The sequence below is a fragment of the Epinephelus fuscoguttatus genome, linkage group LG3 (assembly GCF_011397635.1).
Source record: "Epinephelus fuscoguttatus linkage group LG3, E.fuscoguttatus.final_Chr_v1".
NCBI classification, from domain to species: Eukaryota; Metazoa; Chordata; class Actinopteri; order Perciformes; family Serranidae; genus Epinephelus; species Epinephelus fuscoguttatus.
In genome coordinates, this window is record NC_064754.1 from 17,255,747 (window position 1) to 17,272,362 (window position 16,616).

A 16,616-nucleotide genomic window follows, 5' to 3' on the forward strand; every position below is an offset into this window, starting at 1 on the left:
TTCCCCCAGGTGCTCTTAGTGTCATCTATAATATCTTTCCCAATTTATTGTCTATGGAGCAGCTGCAGACTTTATACTCTGACAACAAAAATTTGAGTTTCACAGCTCTTGATTTTAGATTTGGGAGAGAGTTCTTCATGTTTACCCATATTTTTGGACTGTCTAAGACCATAACATGTATGAATTTTGAGAATGGGTGTAGTTCCCATCACATAGTCACTAATATTTGACTTTAATATCAACAATTAATTTGCTGTGGAAGCGTCAGTCGTCTCAAGGGGTGAAATATGACTCAGGAATTTTCCTGGCTCAAAATGAGGCACCCATTCCTCTAAACACTGATTCACCTATTAAATATAATTAAATATTATTAAGTTAAGTATTATTTTTCATTGAAATAACAAAGTGGTGCTGTTATGAAAAGATCTTCAAACAATAAATATTGCAAACAATATTTAAAGACAGCTTCATCTGTTAAAAAAAAGAAGCCACTCAGTGTGAAATGACTCATCGCAGTGAGTCACCTAAGGACACCGACGTTGACATTTGGTTCACTTGTTACTTGAGCACTTTGTTGACTAATAAAATCTTCCTGCACTAATGTACCTCTCTTTGTTGATAACATGAATTATGCCCATTAGCATGCCATCCAACTCTATTGTCTTTTCACCCCAGCACCATGCTGGATTGAATTGATTCAGTCGTTGCATTAACAGCTGACAGCAAGGGATTTAACACAACAGTCCTGAAACAGTTTTATTATTGAGGTCACGGTCAGGTTTTTGGTAAAGGCGGCGCAGAATTTGAGGATGGCCACCTTTAAATTCGCTATGCAGGAAAAGCCCTGTCATGTTGGAATGAAAGTCTTTATTTGGGGATCTGAGCTCAGTGGGAGGACAGATGGAGTCAGGGCCCTACGGGTATGTGGGTAAAGACACACTATAGCACACACAGGCGTAGATTTTTAGGTCACAGCACACATACTCAGTGTGGCAATTCCATTAGATTTTAAAGGACACAAAAATATGCCAGAGCAGTGAATTCATTTTGGGAAATTTTGGAATGCATAAGATGTTTTATAATGCAGGGGATGTGCGTGCCTCGTGTGTTGTTCAGACTGCATGTACATGTAGAAAGATCTGTTTCCAAAGAGGCTGGTCGCTATCTGTGAGCATTTACATGCAGGCCGGAAACAGACGGACTATAACTCTCTCTACCTCACCTCGTAACAGCTATGCACATTTTAATATGCAAAAAAACACTCTTGTTCTCCCCGTCATACTCCCGCTTTGACTCTTATATATTCAAAAGCACGAAGCACCTGATACCGCCTTTAAAAACTGACTGTTGGTCTCTCCTGCTCACTCACACTTGAAGTGCCGCACATAGACGTCAGCTTGTAAGCTGCAGCAAAGTAAGTACTTCTCATAGACATTTTTTTTTTCCACTATGAAGAAATACAAGATACACTGTGACTCAGGTAATGTAACAGAGCTAGGAAAATCCTGCCAGTACAAGTATGAGTTATCGAAGGTCTTTCCCTTTATTCCTCCACCGCTGCTGCCTTCGATTAGATGAGCCAAGGAGAGTGGGGAGAAGATGGTGTCTTTTAACATAATTGTGATTGCATCAAAATGATTACCCAGTCCTCAGCGCTCTTTCTCCTCGCTCAACCAGCAAATTAGATTTGCCTCTTTCTGAGCAGGGATGGACATTTTTTCGTATTATTATGTCAAATTTGGCCCGGCGCGGTGTCCTTTGTGTGTCACATCTGCTTTGGTTGGATCAATGCAAACAGGTGGTCAAAGGTGCACCTGTACAAATGCATAATCCTCAGACTCAGAAGCACACGGTGATATTCATGCCGTGACCAGCAGATGGCAGTGTTTAATTACTTTCATCACTCGTCCATCCTCACCCTCTCTTTGTCCCCCCCACCCTCTCTCTAGCTTTTCCATTTTTATCCTTTTTTCCTGCAAGTCCTTAGAAACAGAGATTTTCAGTCTGGCTCATTCTCTGTTCAGAGCAGGAGCCTGCTTCACCTTGTATAGTTGTGTGCCATTAATGAGATGGAAGCTATCCTCTAATGCCGTGATGGTCTGATGCATGATCCTTGAATCGAGCTTTGTCAAAGAGAATTCGGTATCACCCCGTACAGCCTTACCAATTTGACCCCTCGGCCCACATCCGCTGGATATTAACGCTTTCCTGTCCTCCACGCAGCGGCAGAAAGAGAGGACGGCACAGTTAGCAGACCTGTGCTGCACATTTCCCCAGCCTTGTTGTGTCATCACAGCTTTCGTACACCTACGACTATCTGACATAAAAACACAGTGAATGGTGCTCGGTTGATGTTCGTGTACTGTACACACACACACACACACACACACACACACACACACACACACACACGTTTCATTCACACACAGTGCAGACATGCATACACCGACAGAGCATAGCTTTGAGCCTGCGGCAGAGATCCAAGTCACACTGGATCATTTTTACCACGGTTTTTGTTTCCATCTGCTTGTCCTCTACCTCTATCTTCTTTTTCAGGGGGTTATTTACACAGCATCTTTCTCACTCCCCCTCACCTCTCTGCCTCTCTGCCTTCTTTCTGCCTCTCTGTCTCCCTCTCCCTCCCTTTCTCACTTTGTTCTCATTGTCTGATGTGTCTTGAACCAACAGAGGTGTTTGAAATACTAGCGTGCTTACATGCATACTCTGAGCCCGTTTGGTAGCAGCGTCGCATTTTCATGCAAAACTCCCCTCTATATATTGCAGGGCCTGTAGTCACTGCACAAGCATATGCCGGTCCTCTCTCTGCATACATTATAGGCTAACTATAACCGGATTTACTTGCTAGCTCAGGGAAAGTGTGCATGACAGCCAGTCCTTTGAATCTCACTGTGGCGAGCGTCGCTTCCAAGTGTAAGTCGCTTTCCCGAACGCTGCGTGCGTTCATCTGTGCAGTGACAGGTAATTGACCACGTTCATGTTTATGGGATGACGCACTGAGACGCGCCTTGAATTACAGCCCACTTGGGAATTCCAGTAAACATCATAGACATCAGGCCAGTGCGGAGAAGCTGATCATTCTGTTTTTTTTTTCTTGTGCAATATGTCTGTATATGAAGATAGACTTCAGCTTCTCTTTTTGGGAGTTTATTTTCATTCTTCCCCTGCCAACCAGATGGATTTCTTCCTCTGGTGGTATGAGCAACAAGCACGATAGATGGGCTCTTCATTGTTAGTGTGTGCGCAGTGGCTGCCCAGCGATGACCTTTTCTCGTGCTCCGTTTGTGTATGAGACGCCGCCGAGCTGACCTCAGAGAAACAGTGGCTGGAGAGCAACCCCTGCTCTAATGTATGTAGATGTATTCCTAACTGAGGGATAGCTTTCTTGGTAATTGCTATATCAATCTGTGCACTCCTATCCTTGCTGTCTCATTTCAGACTCCCTCTTATTTCTCTCCCGCTTTCCCTCTCCCTCAGACACACACGCAGAGTCTGCCGCTTTTCTCCCCCCACATTGTCCCTCCTTCCCCCCCGATTTCTCTCTCTCCTTGACTCACATTGATTCAGCGCTTGAGCATGTGGGTGTTCAACACATTCCTGTGTTGCCTGTGAGAAACTGGCAGAGAGGAAAGAGTCTATCCTGATCATCGCACCTACCGATACTTGCCGGGGAAGGTCAGACACAAACATGCACAGATGCACAGTCATGTGCAGATGCGCGCGGACCCCAAGCATTAATAACGGCATCGAACACAATGCCAAGTGGCAGCGTTATTGACAAGAACCCCGTTGTGTTCAATAAAACTCCACTCCCTCCGTCATTTTCACCTTGGCTGAGCCATGTGTTAGCCCAGAGGTACACCTCTAAATTACGACATCCTCTGCCTGCCGATTGAAACACTGCCTCATTCTCCATGGACAGATGCACCTGTCAAGAGAAATATGAATAGGGGAACTAAGCTGAAGTAATGGGACATGACCAGAGAGATAGAGAGGTATTGGTTTGTTTGTTGCTGTACAGTAATTAGCCACTGCCTGTCTTGTCTTGATGGCAATAAGGCATGAAAGAGAAGCAGGAGAGTGGGATGGGTCATTGGTAAACAGAGATCCATACTAGTTACAGTCAGAGCTTATAGCCTTGGGTCCATTGTGACCAGCCTTCTCCACTTTCCTGTTTTCCCCATAAAACTCTGCAGCTTTCTGGAATTACTCAGCTCTTCTTGTTTATCTCCAGTTATAGATTAAGTCTTGTTAGATTAGACTGACTGATGTTCTGCCAAGGCACTCTGGCAGTTTACATTTACATGTCTTGATGATGCACACAACACAGTGAGAGTACTTTAGGACATTTATCATAATACATCAGATGGCTTATCGTAACAATACATCCTCAAGTATCCCCAGACTTTCAGCGCTGGCTTTAATTTATCTCTGTTAGTATTGCTTATTATAAGCAAAATTCACACTGTTTTTCTTGGCCCACATTCTCAGTTCGAAGGAAAGAAATGATTAACGGGGTGTTAGTGTATTCTAACCGCTCTCTCCATATATAGACAGCCACCCTAAATTAAATGGTAACAACAACCAGCGTGAATCGCCTCGCTGCATCTTCCGACCTCTCTCAGCATAAAACTCTTGGTGGTTGATTTCTGAGTAGGTGCAGCAAATTACTTTTTTTTTTTCTTTTTTTTTTTTTTCAAAGGTATCTTGCCTTCCAGTCAAGGTCTTCTCTGTAGGAGCCCCACCTGCCAGCTTGCCCACTCAGCTCTGTTCAATCTCATTGATGCGGGGGCATGCTGGCTTTTGCACATACAGGACATGTGCTGTATGCAACCACACACAGACACACAGGGCCATTTGTACTGTCCAGTTTTGCCCACAAGAAAGGCGAAGGTGTAGAATGAATTGTCCTCTGGTCAAATTTGTCTCATATCATACCGGTAAATGCGCAAACAGAGAAGCAAGGCTCCGAGGCAGTATCTTTGCTTAAGGCCACCCCAACTGTCCTTGCCAGCGACACAGTGCTACAGTACTTTGCAAAAGGTTCTGATGACTTTCTGAAATGCACTATTTCCTCCCACACATTTTCTCTTGCACTATCTCTGAACAATAATACGGGCATGTGCACACATACACACAAGCGCAGAGTCCTGTTATGGAGGCTAGCTTTTCTGCAAAGGGATATATCTGGCAGGGAACTCCTAGTGGATTTGAGACAAACCCTAACCAAAAGATTATAAATGAGCTGCTTGTCTGATTTTCAGTCTCCATGTTGCTAAGCTAAGCTCCCTACCTCAAAGTCTGACTATAGAAATGCAAAGTAGTTTCTTTTCTCTAGACACAATTCTACAGACACTCAGTGGTGTAAACATTTTAGAGAACCTAAAAAAGATATCCTCTACAGACTTTAGCTACCCGTTTTTCCCTGTGATTTACATATCCATATGTACTGCATTGAGCATTGGACGGTGAAACTCTACAGCATACATGTAGCAACCTTTTTAATTATGCTTAGTGGTATCCATCAAGCATTAATTTACACAAGGCATTTTTTTTAATAGACTGATAAGCCTGAGGCGTAGAGTGGGTGTACAGTCTGTTAGGGGACGGATGAGTCCTCAACAGCCCGGACTGGAGATAGTGGCGTTGCTTTAGGGATTTACCAGACACACATTCAGGCAATTTAATTCACAGGAGTTTAGAGCAGTAATGCTGCAATTCAGAGTTGGCTGACTTAAGTTACCTGCTTAAGTTCTGCAGATATGTCAGGAGATATACAGGAAAGCTAATCATAGTCAGCTAAGAGCCACAAAGGGGATACTGATTTGGGGTGACAGATCCAGGCAAAAATATTAAAATTTGTACTGTGTTATGTTAAAGGGGCTCTGTGTGACATTCCGAGTGTTGAGCCCTGTTTTACACTGAGCAGTATGGTACAGTACAGTTCAGTTTGGTACACTTTTTTTTTTCCATTTCCACTGTGAAAAGTTGTGGATGGTACAAAGAGAACCGTTCCGCACTGTCACCATTTCTGGTCCCCCCTCTGTTGGGGTACCGAGCACACAGATCTGGTACTAAAAGGTGGAGCTTTGAACACTGCAGTCTATTGATTGGTCAGTAGCAGACGGTCACTCTGCTCAAGGCTGAGTTGTGGCTGGTTTTGATGCTTATATAACCACTGTACATACTGTGGAGAGTTTTCCATATGTATGTAGACTGTAACTATAAAATGAGAGGATGTTTTGCCTCTTGCAGCAGCTGTAGTCTAAGAATTTGCTGGGCCTACTGCCGACAACTTTTAAGGTGGAACATTTACTTGTTATGTTGCTCAGTATATGAGTTAATGACGTGAATCCATCAGCACACCTTAAATTTCAATGTGACAACTTTGACCATTACTTTAGATTTTATCATCTCTCTTGGATGACTCACACTTTTAGTAGTGAGTGGATTTTCAAACATTTAAAAAGATAAAAAAAATTGTTTATCTCCTCACTCGGAGAAAAGAAAGCGTTGCCGAGCGTTTTTCCTGTGGGCTCCGGCAACACTAAACCCCTGAGCTTGCCTGAGAAGGACTAAATGCGCAAACCCGCTATTTTTAAACATCCCTTTAAGATAGACTCTCACTCCTGTTCTGTTTTGTTCTGGAAATGTTGGCGTGCAGCCCTGTTCTGTGGACGATAAACAAGGTGCAGACTAATAAGAGGAAATACAGCGAGTGCTAGATGGAGCAGTGAGTGACAATAACCCCGCCCACATTTAAGGGTGCTGTTAGTGGTGGAAACGTTAGGGTCTAGGTACCATGTCTGAAGGGTTACTTTTGGTTCCAAATGTACCATACAGAAAGTGTTTAGTAGAAACGTGGCTTTTGAGTTGTCTGGACACAGTTCTCACCTTAGAAGTGACTGAGCCAGCGGCTAGCAGCTAACAGTGCTAACTTCATAAACAGCGCTTAACAACGGCAATGCTGACAGAGCTAACAGTGTTACTAAGGGGGCGACCAGAGGGTGGACGCTATGCTTCCACAATGCTGCACACATGCACTAACATGCATGCCTGGCTGGACTGGCTTACCACAAGAACCCACAAAGAATCTGAGATTACAACACACAAAGCGGTTGCATGACATCATTCTCTATTTAATATGCCATTTTCCCACAATATCTTTATATAGCAAATTGTGGTTTGCGTCAGTAATAATGCTCTGAATGTTGCATTCAGACTGTTTAAAAGACTTAAGGTCAGTTTTTGATAAACTAAAGAATAGATGAATAGATAGTTAGAGTGGCTGCTTTTATTAAAAGACAGTAAAGTTCAGTTCTCTTCACTGGAGTTCAAGTTGAAGCAGCCAAAGGGAATACTATCTTTGACTTAATAACACCATCAATTGAATGCTACTATTATTCAGCAGCATTTTGTTCCCCTGATTCATTGGGATGATATTTCTTTTATTTTTTTTTTATGTTTTTTTTTTTTTTTTTTAACTCAACTTTAAGCAATCATGAACAAAATACTCAAGCAGCTCATCTTGGATTCTGATAGGCAAGGGAAACCAACCAACAGCCAAGCCTGCATGTTTGAATAGTGCAGCACTTAGAAACTCTCTAATTTCCCCCTGTGGCTTCCAGAACGGAAGAGATGCCCCATATCCCTGATCTATGTTTGGAAGAAGCACTAATGCACCAGTGAAGTTGCTTAGATGAGTGTAGCTTTGTTGACAGGCCAATTTAGCTGTCATTTTGAGATAATGGAGTGTTCTGTGGCAGTAAGTACATCCGCACAGAGCGATGATCCAGAGCCCAGCTCTCCCAGCTCTTCACCGAAGCCAGTTCCTCTCCACTCTGGTTCTTTTTAAGTTTTCCAACTCTGAAAAAAAAAGACAGAGAAATTTTGAGACTGAAAGTTGGTCCTAGTTATATGAATGTGAGAGCATTTTTTAAAGCAGTCTGCTTCATCAGATATAAACAAAAGTAAAAACACAAACTTCCCTGAAGGACAAGGAGGTGCTCCCATTAACAGCACGTCAAGTTAAGTTCTCATTAAACGGGTGTTTTGATAATCTCAAGGTTTAACACGGTGGGTTCAGGAGGTATTTTTCTTTTCAGCTTGTGAGTTGAAAAGAAAATGCTCCATGAGTGATAACTAGCATAGACTCAGATGATGCTCGTCTCTCATCAGCATAGCTTTCATTGTCAAGTCTTCCTTTTGCTGCAATGAAATTGACTGCTCTCTTTTATGCTCTTGCTTTGCCGGCATTACGCCTTCATCTTGTTAGTTCCACATCTTTTGCCTTTATCCCTTTTCCGGTCTTTTAAATCTTATAATGGTGCCTACTAAAGCATCTGCAGTATGTACATCGCCATTGTGTGCAGTTGTTCTTTCGCTCTCAGCCTCAATGGCACCCAGTAGCAAATGCGTCTTGGCTGAAGGTTGTGAGCTTCTTCTGTATCTTGCAAAAGCTGCAGCAGTTAAATGAGAAACTTTTGAAAATGATTCTGCCTCCCTTGCCAAGACCACTGGCTGCCTGTTCCTCATCCCCATTGCCTCTCCACACAGAGGTAAATACCCAGTTGCCTTTTCGCGAGTGGATGCTCTGCTGATACATCCCTTCTCGTTTAGCAAATCATCTGAAACCCAAACAAATGATTGAACATCAAACAAATGACTGTACACCCTGAGTTAAAGACCATGATGTAATCTGCCTGTGTGAGAACAGTGTGCTGTTTCACTGATCTAAAGCGTTTCATGCTTTGCAAATAAGGAAGTGAGTGATGAAGAAAATATTACTTGCAATTCTTCTGCCAGCCTTGTTCTTTTCAGCCTCCTTTGCATCAACCTCTCAACTCTTTTAAATGCCAGTTCAGTGGGATGTCTTGGTCTTTCAGTCTGGTAGTACAAATGATGTGGCCGTGTTTCGTGCTGTGCTGTTGCCTCACTGTCTACTGTTTTAACATTTGTTCCTCACTGTTCCATCAAAGTTCATTTAATCTGCTAAGGCAGCTGACAGTTCTTCTAAAATTAACATTTGGGAATCGCATAAAGAGCCATGAAAACAAAGTTTTAAGACTGAGCCAGAGTTAGAAGATTGATTTTAATTCTTTGCCTGTGGGCAGATGTGAAAGGTGCCCTGTGGAGTTTTTTTTTATAACAAACAAGTTATGTTTACTCCCATTGTTCCTTGCTAAAATGCATTTTGTGTGTCCTTGAGGTCTAACAAATATGTTGAATGCATTCCTCATAAAATATTTATGATAAAACCTGATGTTTCATTTTAAATCTTGCATTGCTTATATCCATGTTTACTGTGTAGCATTCTTCTTCTTCCCTGCCTTTCCTGGTGCCTTGCTGTGTTGCTCGGTGCATTAAAGCAACCTCTAAATCAGCCGAGTGTCTCATGTCAACCATGAAACATCCTCATGTGTATGCACGGGAAAACTAAATAGGTACCCACTCATAAAGACGCTGCTGCATACTGCTACTACAGGTCAGAACTCCACAGGACACCTTGAAAGGCCGACTGAACATGGCATTTGTCATGGAATTCACATGGTTAATTCAGTATCACAGAAAAAGGAACAACAACACAAAGCATTGGACATAACTTATACAGTGCAGAACACATGAAGAGGAAAAACAGAGTAAGAGTAAAGTTGGATACACTGTTGGTATGGTAAAGTTCAATTCAGCAAAGGAGTGTAGGAGATGCAGCGAAGAAAGAGAGGCAGAGGGGTAACACAATCATGCATTTTTGATCTGTTGTCTTCAGTCTGATCTGTCAGTCATCGCTCTCGACTGTATCAAGTAGGAGTTCTTTGATGTGAAGAATGCGGGCCGTGTAAAGGCAGATGAACAAATACTTGTATATTAATATTATTCTTATCATTTCTTTGCATCCCACATAGCATTACAAGATACATTACCTTCTGGCAGTTGACTTTTATGCACCAAAGAAAGAAATGGCATTGTATATGTAAGTACACTTTAGTTATCTTTACAGAGGTGGGAAAATATTATATGACAAGGTTTGCCACTGAGTCAGGAGCCCAAATCATCAACAAAATGACATCAGTAGTTATAACCTAAACCCAGTTGTGAATGAGTTACTTATGAGAATAGGCTGAGTACAAAGGGTAGGTATTACAAGCTTGAGCTTTCGCCTACACATTTTGGCTGCATAGTTTTTGATTTCCTTTCATTCTTTCCTTTTAACTTAATGCCTTGTTATTTGTTTTTTTATAATGTGCAATCCTTTTGAAAAATTGTTGAGAAGGACCAAAATAAATAACTGCTGCTGATGGAAAATGGACTAATGAGTCCACATCATTCACAAACAGTTGGGTCTTTTTAATATCCGTTGCTTTCGTTACCAACAGAAAGGGACACCATACCCACAGCATGATTGATTTTTATTTGTGTCATGCACACTTACATGTGCCCAATCCTCATGGGTTTACACGACACAGTTACGATGATGTTGCAGCATTCTCGGAACCCATCGGCTGTATTCAGTGTCTGACTTCCGGCAGACGGCGATACAGCTTCTGGGGGCAGACCCCTGCTTTTTTGGCATTCCGGTTTGATTTGGGCGGAGGAGGCGAATTTCCGTTTCTGACTTCCATTTATATATATCAGTAAATATGCTGAACCATTGCGATGGATTCAGAGTTTACAGTGACGCCAATTATGTTCCGCCTCGTTAGTTCACCGCACGGACCGTTTAACCTGGCAACAACTGCTGCCGGCGCAAACGTGATTGGTCAATATCACGCAGACTACAAACAGCCTACAACCTTCCGCTCTTCTTCCAGAGGCAAGATCTCCGGGGTTTGCCTACAGACTCTACATTCACTGAATGTAGAGTCTGTATATAGAGACTAATGTTGCAGTAACAATCCAAAGTACATATAATTTAACTACTCAGTCCAGAAACTGAATTCTGCCTTCTATCCAAGGTCTGGCAAATAAATTCAGCCACAAAAAAAGGTTCCCTTTCTGAAACAAAACTTAATTCTTTAATGATCATCTAACCAAAAGGAATCAATATAGATAGAGTTCATTTGACTGAAAAGTACAATCCTTATGTCTTCATATACAGGACAGTAAAACAGGACCTGAACCTCATCCTCATTCACCTAAATTACACAACAAACAAATTATGTCCTCCTCCTATGTGGTGTTAAACCTTCCATTCTCTGAGGCTGATTGTAGCGTTCCTGGGCGCAACTGTGCACACAGGGATCGTTGTCTTTTGTTTAGATTATACTTCACATCCTCTAGAAATTCCCTGTTCTGAAAAATAAATGACGGATTGTTCAGGTAAAATGGGGATTTCAACTCGTTACCCCAGGGATGACAGCAGGAGGTGTCCCAGTTGCAAATCTTTTTAGTGAGTCCCTGATCCGACATTGTCACAAGTCTATTCCAAAGCTGAAGCATTTGACATTTATGCCTGACGTTTGGAGGTTCCCATCCCATATCTCCACCAATGGCCACAACTGAAGTAAATTTATGGACACCCAGGAAAGATCCAGTCGCTCTATAATGCACTGTGTCACAACTAGCTTATTTCTTAAAGGAATACCTCACCCACCAAATGACCATTTGTATATCAGTTAGTCATGCCGAGGTACCTTGAACTTGTGAAGAAAACTTTGTTATTCTCGCATGCCTCCACAGAAAAACACACACATTTGTTTATTGATTGATTAGGGACAACGTTTAACAACAGCAAAGCTGTATCAAACTTTTTCATAAACTCCCACACAACTCCTGCAGTTTAATCAAAGTCTCATTTATCCAGTCGTATGCTCATTACTTTCCAGACATATGCATTTCTGCCCAAACTTTACAATTTAAACTGAACAGAAAGTGAAACTTATTAAGGTCTGTTCAAAGACAGCAAAATTTCATGTGGGTTTGGGAAGTACTGAGTATACGACTGGATAAATGAGACTTGTATTATACTGCACAAGTTGTGTAAACAGAAGTTTGTATAGTTTTTGCTGTTGTTGTGGTCCTCAGTCAATCAGTCAATTAATATGTTTGCCGTTGTCCATTGAGGCATGCAAGAAAACCAGCTTTCCATATGAATTTAAGGTACTAAGGCATGACTAATTGATAAACAAATGGTCATTTTGTGGGTGAAGTATTCTTTTATCATCACTTGAGTAAAGAGCAAACAAACCTTAAGTACAAACAACACTCAAAGTTTATGCAGCATGCCCCATATAATATTATTTTAATAGTATTTCATTAATGTTGTGGCCATTAAAGCTAGAGTTTAGCGTCACATTGTACTCATCACCACAAACACTCCTCTGCAAACAGTTTCCAAAGGTGCAGAAAGAATTCAGGCCTTAAAAACAACCTTCCTGCTGTTCCTTTTTGGACTGTCTGCATGACTTCTCCTTGTGCTAGGCCTCTCAGTTGGACTGACTATAGGTCACATCCCACAGTTTATAATAAACACAACAGAGCCAGACATTCAGGTCAGCCTGCAGGAAGACACAAAGGACAGCTTGAATAGATTTTAGAGGTAAAGACACCTTTTTATAATCCCTAACCCTTTTAATACGGCTACAGATAGTTCGGTTAAGGTTGGACTCGATTACAATCTGTCTGAGGATTGCACTTCTTCTTTTTTTTATTTAGCTGGACTCTGTTAGTGTGTTTTTTCCCAGCAAAGTAATTGGGTGTTCTACAATGACAAGGATGAGTACAGTGTTACACTGACCTATAGCTACATGGACCAACACTACAACAATAAAACCCAAGTTGGGAAAATATCGAATCTTCCTTTTGCCTTTTATTCGGCATATACAGTAGAGCCACGTCCTCAAGTTTTTTTTTTTCTTTGTAGAGGGAATGCTTTTGTGAAGTCCCAGAAGCCATTGTATGGAGTGCTGATTTTGAGAACAGCTGATTTGGAAAAAAAAGAGAGAGAGTGAAGGGGGCCGGGTCACTGGGAGGGACAGAGGCACTGTCTAGCAGAATGATTTCTATTGAAGAGGTGGCAGTGAGTGAGGTTTGGGGTTATCGTTATGCCAGACTAGAATTTTAAAAAGCAGAAAATGAAATGAGAACTGTATTCATATTCAAATTGAGACAAGTCCCCATGTGCCTGCACAGTTTTCAATTATGGGGGATATGTATATTTATGTCTGCTCCAAAGGAAACCGGACAGGGCCGCTCGATGCTTTTGTAAGGCTGAGCATCTCAAGTATGTGGCGTGTTATTCTGCTGACAGTCTGAGGGCTGTATTTGTATTGTTGGGCAGTCAGATGCAGATTACTTACATTAAAAATATATATGATACATACATATAGCGATGCATCGGCACCAATACAGGCTAGTACATACAATATGTTAAATAAATTGCTCGTTATCCTATCCAATAATTTGATTTATTTCACACCATGAGCGGAAAAAATGAGATATTTTGCCCATGCACAGGAGCAGAATGTGATGAATAAACCACGGAGCAAGACACTCATAGATACAAACCTGTCTGTCCAAGAATCAGACAGCATTTGAAAATGATTTTGTCTGTTCTCAACTGTGTTCTTTCTCTCGCTGCCAGCCCACCAGGAAAAGTTCTAGTACTCCAGATAGTCTTCCGCCCCGAGGCGTGCTAGTAAAAACCTTGAGCCCTGACCCTCTAACATGACTGTGTCAAAGCTCGCTCTCCCACTTCTGTTCTTTCCTGTGTTACTCAGCTTCTCATCAGTGTGAATAACTGCGTGTTTATCTCTTTCAGAAGCAAAACAAATGCAAAACAAATCAAAAACACATCAGAATAAATCTGATTTACTATTTAACATATTCTATAATAAAAAAGCCATTCAAGTGGTCGTCACTGGAACAGATTTCTAACACTTCAATAGATGGTTTCAATATTTATATTCACAAATATAAATATATATAATATGGCAAAGCATTTTGTAGTACATATTTAGGGTTTGTATTGTTAAAGACCATTCGTAAGCCCAGCTCAGACCAAAGATGTGCAACAAAACAATTTTACCTTGCAACAACGCACAGTGTGCCAGTCTGTAACATCCTGAAAACCTGCCACTTTTACACCAATGTGACTCAGCAAGATTATGTGTCACCTCCATAACACTGACTCTATATACTTCCGTTCTAGCTTCCAGCTTTTCAACCTTATATGGTAGCTGAATTTTATTTTTAGCTTCTTAAAGTAGGGGTCATAGTGAGATATTTGCCCTAGTTTATTTCTAGTAGTGGTGAAACAGCGAACACATCAACAAAACAACCTGAGCTTCAGATGGATCATACTTATACAATGATTTAGATAACCTGCAACGATTATTTAGTCAATGAGTATTTGTGTCAGTGACATGCTCACATACAGCAGGCACCAGTGGCAACCCGCCGTCCGATATTGACACACCCTGAGGACAGTGACTGACATATGCATCAACAGCTGCAGGGATGAGACGGACTTGGTGGGAACGGAGGGTTTTTGTCAGAGAATGCAAACATGCAGCAAGCAAACACAGTTTGTAACTACCTAGGCCTGCTGACTATGCTACAAGACGATTAGCTTTTAAAACAGGTGACCTTCCTTACGCTCTTAAACCAGCTGCTGGCTACACCATTTACCAGCTTGAGTCGAGCTGAGATGGGCCAGTTCACACCACTGCACCATTTTTCTGGGACATTTTAAACCAGTTTAATCTCATTCCAAATCTTTGGTCTGAGCTGTGCTTAGATATGGAGTCAGTTGAGAATCTGGAGACTGTCTCCACTGAGCCCTCTGCGTCTGTCCTCACGGTGTATCGCTGCTGCTTCTCGCTGTATGTGCTTACAGTATGCCTCCTTGCACATACACATTCTATCGATTAATAAGTTGGCACTGCTTATTTATATTATTATGGTGTATTTATTACAAATTCAGTCCATCTAGTGTTTGTTTTGTTTACGTTTTTCGCCCTTTCATCACTACTACAAATGCAGCTGTAGCCAGTATCTCACTATCACCATCCTCATTCATACCTTAAGAAGCTACAAATGATATTTAGCCACAAAATAAGCCTGAAAAGCTGGAAATCAGAACGTGAGTACAGACAGTTGTTGCATAGCAATGATACACCATCTCACCTAGTTGCATTGGTGTGAAGCAGCAGGTTTTTAGAACGTTGCAGAACGATGCATCGCAAGTCGTTGCTTGTTTCTCCTCGTCTCGTCTCGTCTCGTCTCGTCGCGAATCTTTGGTCTTAACTGGACTTTAGCGAGTAAAGACTTGAGTAATGTGTGAATGGGTTGCTAGGAAACATTGGTGACATAGTCAAATCAAAAGCATTTCAGTTAAAAGTCTTCCCAGTTTTATCATTGAGGAGAATTTAACACTCCCTGCAAATTTTGTTTTTGCTGACCTGTGGTTTCACGTCTCATCTTGCTGCGGGGAAGCACAGGTGTACTCCAGGACCCTGTGAAAACACTGTGTCGTGTTGTAACAGGTGCAACGCAGCACATTTCTTACCACACACAACATTGCTTTTTAGCCTGGTATGAAGTTAATCATCAAACATCGATTCAAATGCGTCACTTTAGGTATGACAAACACAATAACACCGTTCTAAATGGTTTTGTCCCATGGTTCAGTCACCTGGCAGTTATTTCTGTGTCAATATTTAACTAGTTTGTGTGATGTGCTTTTGATCCAGCGATGCCTCAACCTCCACTCAGTAAGACTTACTTAATAACCAGCTCCTGACCTCGAGGGACCTCTATTGCCAGTGATCTGACAAACATTTCTCTCTCATGCCCTCAATGTCTAAGATATATACACAGAAATAAATCAATCTTTGATGTCTCATCCCATAAATGTCCATCAGTATTATACAGCTGTGCTGCAGCAGCTGCACAGAATGCATAAGCCCTTGTTACTGTGCGTCTGCAATGTGTGATAGCACAACAGGAGATATACGGTGTCATGGCAACACCTCTTGTGTGTGCCTGCTGTGTGCAACGTAATTTCCCCTGGTCACCGTGGACATTCAGACACCTTGCAGTATTGTGAGCAGTCTTAATCTTCATTTAGACACAGGGGCATCAGTCTGACTCACTGAAACAGAGCGAGTGAGAGGGTCGACTCAAGCTCCTGCTGAGTAATTAGTGAAGTCCTTTCCTCTCCAACCCTTTTCTCCTCCGTTAGCCCCATAGAGCAAAGGGAAGGACAAAGAAACATAAATTTAAATGTTAATTGCATCTTTATATCCCTGTAATTTCTAATTACCTTAACGTTTTCATACCTGCAGTAAACAGTGGTTAATAAATGGGGATTAGCATGTGAGCCACGATGGCAATAATTACCAACCAAACCTCTGTGGCATATGTCTCTTTTAAGTTCTTTTTTTTTTTAATACCACAGAGATAATTTGGCATGTTGCTATTACTGTAGAAGTGAAGAGGTAGTTAGTTTGTAGTCCTTTGATAAATGGGGTCTCCTTGAGTTTTTTTGACGTGTTCCTATAACTTTGCTATTACTTTCTGCAGTCGCAACAGCTCCACTGGCTCTTATGGCTGCAGCCAGGAATAAACTGCCATGTCATCCACTATCTGTAAGCACCTAT

The 16,616-nt window shown here is 41.7% G+C and overlaps 1 protein-coding gene and 1 long non-coding RNA gene across 2 annotated transcripts in view; one reads left to right on the plus strand and one right to left on the minus strand.

Moving 5' to 3' along the window:
• Nucleotides 1-16,616, plus strand: part of ctnna2 (catenin (cadherin-associated protein), alpha 2) — a 509,943-nt gene that overhangs the window by 106,862 nt on the left and 386,465 nt on the right. The window lies entirely within an intron of this gene.
• LOC125886514 (uncharacterized) lies at nucleotides 1,999-15,493 on the minus strand. The gene is made up of 3 exons (XR_007449035.1): nucleotides 15,417-15,493; nucleotides 15,142-15,306; nucleotides 1,999-7,884 (listed from the first exon to the last, which is right to left on the minus strand). It is a non-coding gene; the product is annotated as an uncharacterized LOC125886514 (long non-coding RNA).